Genomic DNA, 13,089 nt, shown 5'->3' on the forward strand with positions numbered 1-13,089 from the left:
GGATATCATTTCGTCCCCAAAGGTGGGACGTTCCCTACCGAAACCATGATGCTTGTTGTGAGAAGCTCTGGTTTGTGAGAAGCATATACCCAAACCTGCCCCAAATGGGACAAAATTTTTACCACGACATGTTGACGCCGCTCCATGAAAGCATGCCAAGTTTCATGAATTTCAGATGAGTTTTGGATTTACTAGAATTTAAAAACAAGGCATCTCAATGTTTTGCCGAAAATCAACGGTGCCCTGGTGTTTGAAATTCATTCCCATTTCTTGCATGGGACCTAAATATGCACCAAGGACACGGATTTAATTTTTCAACCAATTTATATGCACTGGAGCATGTGCATGTAGTTCAAATTCGAATTATGCACATAAATGCATTGAAAACTCAGTTAATGCATAAAAAATGTCCAAACGAACCCCCAAACATCCCAAAAATTGACACAACACTCCTATTGTTCTATGTTGACACGAGAAATTTTTGAAAGAAATAAGAGGTAATGTATATTGTTTCATCCCCAAAGGTGGGATGTTCCCTACCGAAACCATCATGCTTGTTGTGAGAAGCTCTGGTTTGTGAGAATCATATACCCAACCTGCCCCAAATGGGACACATTTTTTAACACGGCATGTTGATTCCACTCCATGATAGCATGCCAAGTTTCATGACTTTCAAACGAGTTTTGGATTTACTAGAATTTAAAAACCAGGCATCTCAATGTTTTATCGGCAATCAACAATGCCCTGGTGTTTGAATTTCATTCCCATCTCTTGCATGGGACTTAGAAATTCACCCAAGGACACATATTATATTTTTTCAACCAACCTTAGTGCATTGGAGCATGTGCTTGTAGTTCAAATTTGAGTTATGCACATAAAATGCCTAGAAAACCTAGTTAATGCATAAAAATGTCCAAACGAACCCCGAAAAATCACAAAAATTGACACAACACTCCTGTTGTTCTATGTTGACACTAGAAAATATTTGAAAGCAATAAGAGGGAATGGATATCATTTCGTCCCCAAAGGTGGGACGTTCCTTATCGAAACCATCATGCTTGTTGTGAGAAGCTCGGGTTTGTGAGAAGCTTATACCTGAACCTGGCCCAAACGAGACAATTTTTTACCATGGCATTTTGATGCCGCTCCATGATAGCGTGCCAAGTTTCATGAATTTCAGACGAGTTTTGGATTTACTAGAATTTAAAAACCAGGCATCTCAATGTTTTGCCGGCAATCAACAGTGCCCTGGTGTTTGAATTTCATTCCCATCTCTTGCATGGGACCAAGAAATTCACCCAAGGACACACATGTGATTTTTCAACCAACTTTAGTAAATTGGAGCATGTGCTTGTAGTTCAAATTTGAATTATGCACATAAAATGCCTAGAAAACCTAGTTAATGTATAAAAAGGCCAAACAAACCCTGAAAAATTCCAAGATTGAACACAACCCTCCTGTTGTTCTATGTTGACACTAGAATATTTTTTAAAGAAATAAGAGGCAACAGATATCGTCTCGTCACCAAAGGTGGTATGTTCCCTATCGAAACCATCATGCTTGTTGTGAGAAGCTCTGATTTTTGAGAAGCTTATATCCGAACCTGCTCCAAATGGGACAAAATTTTCACCACGACATGTTGATGTCGCTCCATGATAGCATGCCAAGTTTCATGAATTTTAGACGAGTTTTGGATTTACTAGAATTTAAAAACCGGGCATCTCAACGTTTTTCCGGCAATCAACAGTGCCATGGTGTTTGAATTACATTCCCATCTCTTGCATGGGACCTAGAAATTCACCCAAGGAGACACATGTGATTTTTCAACCAACTTTGGTGCATTGGAGCATGTGCTTGTAGTTCAAATTTGAATTATGCACATAAAATGCCTAGAAAACCCAGTTAATGTATAAAAAAGGCCAAACGAACCCCGGGAAATTCCAAGATTGAACACAACACTCATGTTGTTCTATGTTGACACTAGAATTTTTTTGAAAGCAATAAGAGGCAACAGATATCGTCTCGTCCCCAATGGTGGTACGTTCCCTATCGAAACCATCATGCTTGTTGTGAAAAGCTTTGATTTGTGAGAAGCTTATACCCAAACCTGCCTCAAATTGGAAAAAAAATTCACCACGACATGTTGATGCCGCTCCATGATAGCATGCCAAGTTTCATGAATTTCAGACGAGTTTTGGATTTACTAGAATTTTAAAACCAGGCATCTCAATGTTTTGTTGGCAATCAACAGTGCCCTGGTGTTTGAAATCCATTCCCATATCTTGCATGGGACCTAGAAATTCACCCAAGGACACACATGTGATTTTTCAACCAACTTTGGTGCATTGGAGCATGTGCTTGTAGTTCAAATTTGAATTATGCACATAAAATGCCTAGAAAACCCAGTTAATGTATAGAAAAGGCCAAACGAACCCCGGGAAATTCCAAGATTGAACACAACACTCATGTTGTTCTATGTTGAACTAGAAATTTTTTGAAAGCAATAAGAGGCAACGGATATCGTCTCGTCCCCAAAGGTGGTACGTTCCGTATCGAAAGCATCATGCTTGTTGTGAGAAGCTCTGGTTTGTGAGAAGCTTATACCCAAACCTGCCCCAAATGGGACAAAATTTTCACCACGGCATGTTGATGCCGTTCCATGATAGCATGCCAAGTTTTCATGAATTTCAGACGGGTTTTGGATTTACTAGAATTAAAAACCAGGTATCTCAATGTTTTGTCGGCAATCAACAGTGCCCTGGTGTTTGAAATTCATTCCCATCTCTTGCATGGGACCTAGAAATTCACTCAAGGACACACATGTGATTTTTCAACCAACTTTAGTGCATTGGAGCATGTGCTTGTAGTTCAAATTTGAATTATGCGCATAAAATGCCTAGAAAAGCCAGTTAATGTATAAAAATGGTCAAACGAACCCTAAAAAATTCATTCCCACTTCTTCCATGGGACCTAAGCATGCATTGAAGGACACAGATTTGATTTTTCAACCAATTTGTATGCATCGGAGCATATGCATGTAGTTTAATTTTTAATTGTGCACCTGAAATGGCTAGAAATCCAGTTTAATGTATGAAATGTCCAAACGAACCCTTAATAATTCCAATTCTTTCACGACACACATACAGTTGCATGTTCACTGCAGATAAAAGGTCTAGCAATTCAAACATCGTCCATTGCCGCTGTGACCCCATTTTGTAGTTCAAATCAAGTAGATCCCACACAGTTTATTCTCACCAACCATGTGAGATGTAGTACAAAATATCTTGGAGCACCGTCGGTGTATAGTACGCCTATGGCTTACACGAGAAGGTGCGTCGGCTACAGTCCAAAGTCGGCGTGTCAAGCACACTAGCTCGCTCCGCCACAACTCCCGCCTCTGCATCCCTCTATGCTCCAATCCCTTGATTCTAATTTTCAGTAGCCCCGGCATTTTACTCCCACCTCTGCATCCCTCACAATCTAAAAAATATATGCTCGCCCTTGATTCAAATTTTCAGTAGCCCCGCCTTGTTACTCCTGCCTAGTAAATTTTTCTGTTGCCGCAGTATTTCCTCAAACACAACCTCCGCTCACACAGACACACACAACCCTCGAAACCATTGGTAGGTCGCCGCCATCGCCGGCGCCTCCATCCTGAACCTCTGCCTGTGTGTCGGGGAGCTCGAGTAGCCAATGGCCAAAAAGAGGTTTATCGCAGCCTTTTCGCCCGACGCCGGCAAGGTGGCCACCGAGGTGTCCCCGTCGTCCACCGTGGGCCTGATGCACCATCGCCGCCCCCCGATATGCGCGCTGCCACACCCCTACGCCGGTTCAAGGTCTTCCCGGTCCTCCCCCGGACCCAGCAGCTGACAAAGTCCTACCTCGGGGTCCGGCAGCGGCGGTGGGGGACGTGGGTCACTGATATTACAGATTGAGAGACCCACACTCGCCGGTGGCTCGGTAGCTTCCACATGGCCGAGCTCGCGGCCATGGAGTACGACCGCTGGCGGGTCCGCTGCCACGGCGCAGTGGCTAGGCTAAATTTCCCCTTCGGCACACGTCCGGTCCACCTCGTTCCGCCAGAGCCAGGGGTGGTGAGCTTGGCTATGGCGCAGGAGGATCGCGAGGCGTGGTAGCGTCTCGAGGCCGAGGCCACCATCGAGGCCTACATGCAAGAGCTCCGCCAGCAGCACCCAGAGCTCGTGGAGGTGGAGCGGGCGATCTTTGCCGGCACGGAGGGCGGCGAGGTTATCGCACTCTCCTCCGATGACGAGGTCGAAGGCGGCGAGGAAGGCGGCGCGGAGGGTGACGATGTTATCGCGCTCTCCTCTGATGACGAGGTCAAAGGCGGCGGTGGCGGCAGCGCAGAGGGTGTCGAGGTGCGCCCCCAGAACGAGGAGATCGATGTTGACGAGTGGAGGAGTGCCTTCCCCAAACGACCCCGATGACGGTACTGTCCCGGACCAGGCTCGCGGCACACCATACATGACGAGGAAGGATTGGCTCGACCTCTACTTCGACCAAAAGTAGTTTAGCTTAGTTTAAATTTATGCTTTATGTTCGGTTCTGCAAAACTATCTATGTTTATGTTTGAATGCATGCTACTTTCGATTGAACCTACTTTGAACTTGATCAAATTGAAGTTTACAACCTTAAGTTTAGGGGATCGACTAGAAAAGGCCAAAAATCGCTGGAGTATATATATATATCCACTAAGGGTTTTAGTCCTTTAACTTTTTAAGGATCGCCTAGAGATGTCCTTATGACTTGTTTATTTCAGTTCTTCACAATGTGATGCTCTATATGTGCAACTATTTGTTGTGCAGTTCAATTTCATCAATAACAGTTTCAACAATACCACTATGAATTATGATATTTGGTTGCTGTTAAGGCTATTGCAGTTAACATGCCTTTTCGTTTTTCAATTGTTGTTTAGCAACATGCATTGTACTAAATTACTAAATATGCTATCCCAGGCTACATAGCAACAAGGAAGAGTGTTACCTTAATGTTCTGATGATGTCTAGATATACATGTAATAAAATCTTATATAATGGGATGGATGGAATGTTGTACTACATCATTTTGAATTGTTGTTTAGCTTCTAATATTAACTTGGTGCTTTTAGGTACATATATCATTACCAAAGATCCACACTTCGACCCTTTCTATGCATGGGGCAATGAGATATTCATGAACCAGCATCAACTAAGGAAACTGATAAAGATTGTTCCTAAAATCAAACTATTTGTTTACACTTATGCAAGACAACAGTGAACTGCAGGATGGTAAGTAAGAACCTTGTAGTCTTCTTTTTACTGCCCATAATGAGTTGTGTTAGAAGACAATATCTGAATCTTTTTTCTTTTGTAGTGGATCCTGAAGCAGTTTACTCAAGATTACCTCTCGAACTACATGATTGGCGGCCGACCATCACAAGGGGTTGGACTAGAGTCTTGCATGCCTTCTGCATCCAGGAGAGCACAATAGGGCCATTCCGCTTCACCTTGTTCAGCAACTAGAATGTCTATCGCCTCTTTCTTTACCATCTGTAATAGTACAAGTATAGAGCCCTAGTACACCATTCTTTATTTGGTGATTATGTAATGCTTAAACATATGTACCCGTGAATCGAATAATGCATTGGTTGTTTGAACCTGATGGATATGAACAAAGATATAGCCTACTTTCAAGTTTAAATTAGGTACAATTTTAAATAGCAGCAATTAAATTAGGGCGAAATTACGTTATGCAAGTCATTACGGCACACACAGTTGGTAAAACACAAACGTTTGCGATATACACCATAATCCGAGACGGTTCACATAGAGGAAACGTGTGCAAGCATGCACACAGTTCCCGTTTGCAAAGGTGTGTGACGTCAGACACTATCACATACGGTGCGGGAAAACTAAATGTGTGTGATTGTCTACCTATCGTACACGGTTTATAATCATGAACAATTCGTGATGTGCCAGGCCTCGTAGATCTCTCATGCCTGGAATCTGCCTAGAATCTGCCTGGAAAGCTCCCGTGCCTAGAATCTACTTGGTTTTAGGCAGAACCACAAAACATCGATGCGATGGCAATGCGAGCACAAACGAGTAGCAAGGATGAAGAGTTTGGGATATTCGAGATATTGGAAATGGTTATATAGGGACAACCGTATGCATCAAGGCTCCCTATCCCTGACGGTTTCTGGGTCGTGTGGGAAGGACCCCCCCTATCGCCCACACTCACTTGGCGACGGTTCCAAATGCCGTCGCGGAAAGGGGTAAAAAAACGTTTATTTAGGACCAACGCGCACCAGTGCTTGACTCTTTCCGATTTTATGATAAATTGCAATTGCTTCAATGACTGAGATTATAGTTTGCTAGTTTTCACTAAAGTTTTTGATTCATAATTTACATTGTGAATAGATTGTCACTTTAGCATAAGAAATCATATGACAATATATATATATATATATATGTGTGTGTGTGTTGCTATTCTAAGAATGATCATGATGCCCTCATGTCCATATTTATTTTATCGACACCTCTATTTCTAAACATGTGGACATATTTTTCGATATCGGCTTCCGCTTGAGGACAAGCGAGGTCTAAGCTTGGGGGAGTTGATACGTCCTTTTTGGATCATGCTTTTATATCGATAATTATTGCATTATGGGCTGTCATTACACATTATATCACAATACTTATGCCTCTTCTCTCTTAATTTACAAGGTTTACATGAAGAGGGAGAATGTCGACAGTTAGAATTCTGGGCTAGAAAAGGAGCAAATATTAGAGACCTATTCTGCACAACTCCAAAAGTCCAGAAACTCCACGAAAGTCAGTTTTGGAATATATAAAAAATATTGGGCAAAGAAAGCACCAAAGGGGAGCCACCCACCGTCCACGAGGGTGGAGGGTGCGCCCTACCCCCTGGGCGCACCCCCTGCCTCGTGGGCCACCTGGCAGGCCCCCGATGCCCATCTTCTGATATAAGGTGTCTTTTGCCCTTGAAAAAAAATCAGAAGGAAGCTTTCAGGATGAAGCACCACCGTCTCGAGGCGGAACCTTGGCGGAACCAATCTAGGGCTCCGGCAGAGCTGTTCTGTCGGGGAAACATCCCTCCGGGAGGGGGAAATCATCACCATCGTCATCACCATCGATCCTCTCATCGGGAGGGGGTCATCTCCATCACCATCTTCACCAGCACCATCTCTTCTCAAACCCTAGTTCATCTCTTGTATCTAATCTTTGTCTCAAAACCTCAGATTGGTACCTATGGGTTGCTAGTAGTGTTGATTACTCCTTGTAGTTGATGCTAGTTGGTTTACTCGGTGGAAGATTATATGTTCAGATCCTTTATGCATATTAATACCCCTCTGATTATGAACATGAATATGATTTGTGAGTATTTACCTTTGTTCCTGAGGACATGGGAGAAGTCTTGCTATAAGTAGTCATGTGAATTCGGTATTCGTTCGATATTTCGATGAGATGTATGTTATCTTTCCTCTAGTGATGTTATGTGAACATCGACTACATGACACTGCACCATTGTTTGGTCCTAGGGGGAGGCATTGGGAATTAATAAGTATATGATGGGTTGCTAGAGTGACAGAAGCTTAAACCCTAGTTTATACATTGCTTCGTAAGGGGCTGATTTGGATCCATATGTTTCATGCTACGGTTAGCTTTACCTTAATTCTTCTTTCATAGTTGCGGATGCTTGCGAGGGGGGTTAATCATAAGTGGGATGCTTGTCCAAGGAAGGGCAGTACCCAAGCACCGGTCCACCCACATATCAAATTATCAAAGTAACGAACACGAATCATATGAGCATGATGAAAACTAGCTTGACGATAATTCCCATGTGTCCTCGGGAGCGCTTTCCTTTATATAAGAGTTTGTCCAGGCTTATCCCTTGCAACAAAAAGGATTGGGCCACCTTTCTTCACCTTATTTACTTTTATTACTTATTACATGTTACAAATTACCTTATCACAAAACTATCTGCTACCGAATTTCAGTGCTTGCAGAGAATACCTTACTGAAAACTGCTTGTCAGTTCCTTATGCTCCTCGTTGGGTTCGACACTCTTACTTATTGAAAGGACTGTGATCGATCCCCTATACTTGTGGGTCATCAAGGAGTCACATACGAAGGAGCAGTTCCTCCAAACAACTTTGAAAATGGAGCTCCGACCAAGGAGATCGAAGATCGCATGAAAATGAGCAAGAACGTGGGAATGAGAGCAAGTTTGATTTTTTTCTGGAGGTAGGAGAAGGCTATGGGAATGAGGTATAAGTGAGTGGGTCCCTGTGGGGGCCACAGGCATGCATGGTGTGCCCAGGGGGTGGGTGCACCATGTGAGATTGTTTCTCACAGGTGCACCCCCCGGGGGGGTGCTCAGTGGCAACAATTCTTAAATATTCTGGAAAAATCATACTAAATTTTCAGCACATTCTGAGGACTTCTATTTTTGGGACGTTTTTTATTGCACGAATAATTCAGAAAACATGATTAACATGGCATTCTACTTTATTAAACTTTAAATAACAGGGAGCAAACTAGAAGTACAGTAGGTTATCACTGGTGCAGTGTCGTGCTATACAGACGGTTTTTACCCCCTTTCCGCGGCGGAGTTTTAGACCGTCGCCATGTCAGTGTGTGCGATAGGGGGTCCTTCCCACACGACCCAGAAACTGTCAGGGATATGCCCTCTGGTCACACACGTGGGGCAAAAATACCTCGTGTGTGACCGGGTGAGCCATCGCAGACAATTATACAAGCACAATCATTTCTGTTTGTAAGTACATCTCACAAAGTCAACCCAAACCATATGTTTCCGTTCGTATGTACATCCCACACAGTCAATCCAAGGAATACATTTCCGTTCGTATGTACATCCCACAGAGTCAATCCAAGAAATCCATGTTTGTTCGCATGTACATCCCACACGATGAATCCCAGACAAACATTTCCATTCGCACGTACATCACACACAATTTTCCCCATCAAATTGTCTGTGATAGCATTGCCATTGTAGATGATATTAACAATTTTATCGTTTGCGTTATTGAATGCATCACACACGGTGCCTATAAGAAACTATGTGTCATAGGCTATCCATCACACATAATTTTTATGTGGAAAAGGCTTGTGCAAGGTGGCCTAACGCAAACAGTTTTCTAGAGGAAATCGTTTATGATTGTTCATTGATCCAACACATTTACTTCCTATAGAATGTATGGGTTGTCTGAGGTCATCGCCCATAGTGTTGTCTTAATAACCATTTGCAATAGAAAAACCCCAATAAGCAGGCTAATTGGCCTATTATAAATTATCCATTTATTAATCAAATTGGCATTTCATATTAGGCACACAATATATTTCATTTTCATAATACGGAACCAGAATTTCATAATTGAAATGCATCAGAGTAGAACATCATATAGCATCAGCACTCATTTACACCATATAGGCATATAGCTAGCTACCCCATTACACAACTGCACCAGCACCAAGTTTCACATGCAACATCTATAACCTTTGGAAATTAGCATCATAGATGGTAGATAGAGAGATGAACCTCATCTGGAAAACTGCTGAAGCGGAAGGCGAATATTGAGCCTTCAATGTTGTTGAAGGTCCTTGGAACTTTAGGCCAGTGCCTGTGGTTGATTGACCATCCATCCTTCGTCCTCATGAGGAAGACTTCAATATTGTACCGTGCGTGTTGTATGAATACCTTCCTCGCCTCTTGACCATACAGGTGGTTTGAGAGGTAATCATTAGTGAACTGCTTTGGAAAGGCCTGAAAATAAAGATATGCATAAATATCTTCTCTAAATTTGGAAATGGCACAAAGGAATAAAAAGGAAAAGGTATAAGAGTTAGTATCATCCTGCAGTTCACTGATGTCTTCTTCATTGTGCAGGCAAAGATCTTACTGTTTTTCGTTGCCAGTTTCTTTATCCTAACAACCTTTCTAAGTTTCTTGACTTGACTGATATTTATGGACAACTCATTTCCTCACATGCAAAATGGGTCAAACGGTGGGTTAAATCCTCTGACAGCAGGACCTACATGTGCAAGACCAAATGGTTAAAAACCTAAATATTAGAATGGTTCCTGCAATTGCACAATAATGTGCTATTAGACAAAGGACCATGCATGTGCAAACCTCGATCGTAAACCTCAGTACTTCCCATTGTTTTCCTACAACACATATAAGGTAGTTATTGATCTGGTTAAGTGAGGGTTGGCATACTATTAGTAAAATATGTTGATGAAAATAAACACATTGCTGATTAAGAAGATTAATTCGAGACATGTGGAAAATTCATTTATCCAAACCAAGCATGATTAAGAACTAGGAAATACAGCAATTGTATATGTTTCTCATGTATTTACTACTGCCAAATTGTATTTATTCCTCACATGCATAACAATACAAAATTGTACCCACAACAACTGAACATCGCATTGCAGAATTGAACCAAACAGTTAACTAAACACCAGAACAAATTAACCAAACATTAACTAAGCACCAGATTGCACAATATATAACATACTAGAAGAACAGACAGTTAACCAAACAAAGCATGCCTAACAACTTGGAAATATAGAAATTGTATTTGTTTCTCATGTATTTTGTACAGCCAAATTCGATTTATTTCCCACATGGAAGACAATACAAAATTGCACCCACAAGAATTGAACATCGCATTGCAGAATTGAACCAGATAGTTAACTGAACATGACAACAAATTAACCAAACAGTTAACTGGGAACCACATTACACGATATATTAGAGGATCAGATTGCATAGTAATGGTACATAGAATAATTCACTATAAATTGAAACGGAAAAGCAGGAGCAGCACATGCAATTGGTAAACCGAACATGCTTTACCCGGCGTAGCTAGCTAGCTGAATATAGGCCCTTCTGTGAGAAAAAAGATAAGCTACTCCTCATCGTCAGACATAAGAATGATGATTGGCTCCTTAGACTTGAAAGAGGGCTAGGCCTCCACATCGTGGGTGCCCTCCTCGTAGTGAGTCACCCAAGCCTCTCGGAGCACCAACCCGCTGGCTCTGGAGTTGAGGTAAGCATGGGCACACTAAGAAAACACCTCCTAGTCTTCATCGAAGGCACCAACAGTCACCTCGAGAAAATGACACAAACTATCATTTAAAGCATCCAACCACGTGGCGGTGTTAATGCACGAGGCATCTACAGTGGACTCGACAGCAAGGTGCTCCTCCAAGATCTAGGGTCGACACGAATGGCAGCCGTCGCGACCTCATCCACGTGTGTGGCCGCGATATGCTTCTTTAATGCCAAATGCTCCTTGAGCTCCTGGCTATACTTCATGCACCATGGTTTAGGGAGGCACTTATTTGGAGGATAGGTCGGTGTTTTGGGTGGATGTGTCGCGTCGGTGGTCGGGACATGTGGGGTGTGCAAGGAGGAGGAGGATGGGGGGGTCGGGTGTGGATTACCTTCCTAGATCGACGAGGCGGAGCAGCGAGAAGGAGCGTCACCGGCGAGGAGGTGGCACTGCAAGCAAGTAGTGAAGGCTTAACCTTGGAAAGGAAGGTGGAAATAGGGGCAATGTGGCGTTTGGTCAGGAGGATGGGGGAGTGATACGTCTCCAACGTATCTATAATTTTTGATTGTTAAATGCTATTATAGTATCAATCTTGGATGTGTGTATATGCAATTATATATCATTTTTTGGTACTAACCTATTAACCTAGTGCCTAGTGCCAGTTGTTGTTTTTTTTTGCATGTTTTTGGCTTTTCAGGAAATCAATATCAAACAGGGTCCAAATGGAGAAAAAGCATTGGATTAATTTTTTCTGGACCAGAAGAAACCCTAGAAAGTTCGGGAGAAGACCTGACGAGCCACGAGGTAGTGACAAGCTTGGGAGGGGCGCCCCCTAGGCTTGTGGGCCCCTCGTGGCACCTCATGACCTAAATCCACCTCTATAAATTCTCAAATATTCCCCTGACATCAGAGAGCCACCCAAAATTATTTTCACATCTGGAGGCCTTCTCCGGTAATCTGCCGGAGGGGGAACCAATCACAGAGGGGATCTACATCAACCTTGCTGCCCTTCCAATGATGTGTGAGTAGTTCACCACAGTCCTACGAGCCCATAGCTAGTACCTAGATGGCTTCTTCTCTCTCTTTAATCTTCAATACAATGTTCTCCTTGACGTTCTTGGAGATCTATTCGATGTAATGACTTCTTGTGGTGTGTTTGTTGGGTCCGATGAATTCTGAGTGTAACATCCCAATTTTCAATTTGGATGTTAATCATTAGGTCATCATATGCATCCATGATTTTTTGCATTTTGAATTTGGTTTATTTCGACATTTTGATCCAAGAGACATTAAGCAACTCAAGGACCATTTGAGAGAGTTGGAGGTTTTCATAAAATTTCATTTTTCAATTTTCAAAATTGGTAATTTGCGTCAAGGTGATTTTTATTTGAAATTATTTTTCCAATTATTTCAAAATAAATAAAATAATGAGAGAAGATAATATGACTTCTTCAAAACAATGAGGAAATAATGGAAATTTAATTTTGAATAAAAATATTTTTTATATGATTTTTTATTTGATATTTTATTCAGTTAAATTAGGGAAAATATGCATTTAGCCCAGAAAAATGTTCACATTGTCCTAAATATTAGGAGAGGACCGTGAAAATTACTTTTGAAATTTTAGGATTTTTACTTTATTTTATTTTTGATTTTTTCTCTGCGGTGAAATTATTATATATAAAAAAGTTCTTCCAGATCAAACTCGGCCGAAGGCCCAGCCGGCCCAGCACCCCACCCGCGACCGACTCTGGCTGGGAGTCCTGCCGCCGCGGCGTCCGGCTCGGACTCGCGCTGCTGCCTTCGTGACCCCTCCTCCAAGCCGCCCCTCCCCTGGCCCTTTATAAGGCAGCCCGACCCCCCTCTCCTCCACAAATGTCGCGCCGCCTCCTGCCGCTCCAAACCGCCGCCGCCGCCGGAGCCCGCCTTGCCACGCCGCCACCACTGCCTCCCCGCGCCGTTGCTAGCCGCCAGCGCCGCCG

The sequence above is a fragment of the Triticum dicoccoides genome, chromosome 1A (genome assembly GCF_002162155.2).
Source record: "Triticum dicoccoides isolate Atlit2015 ecotype Zavitan chromosome 1A, WEW_v2.0, whole genome shotgun sequence".
Taxonomy (NCBI): Eukaryota; Viridiplantae; Streptophyta; class Magnoliopsida; order Poales; family Poaceae; genus Triticum; species Triticum dicoccoides.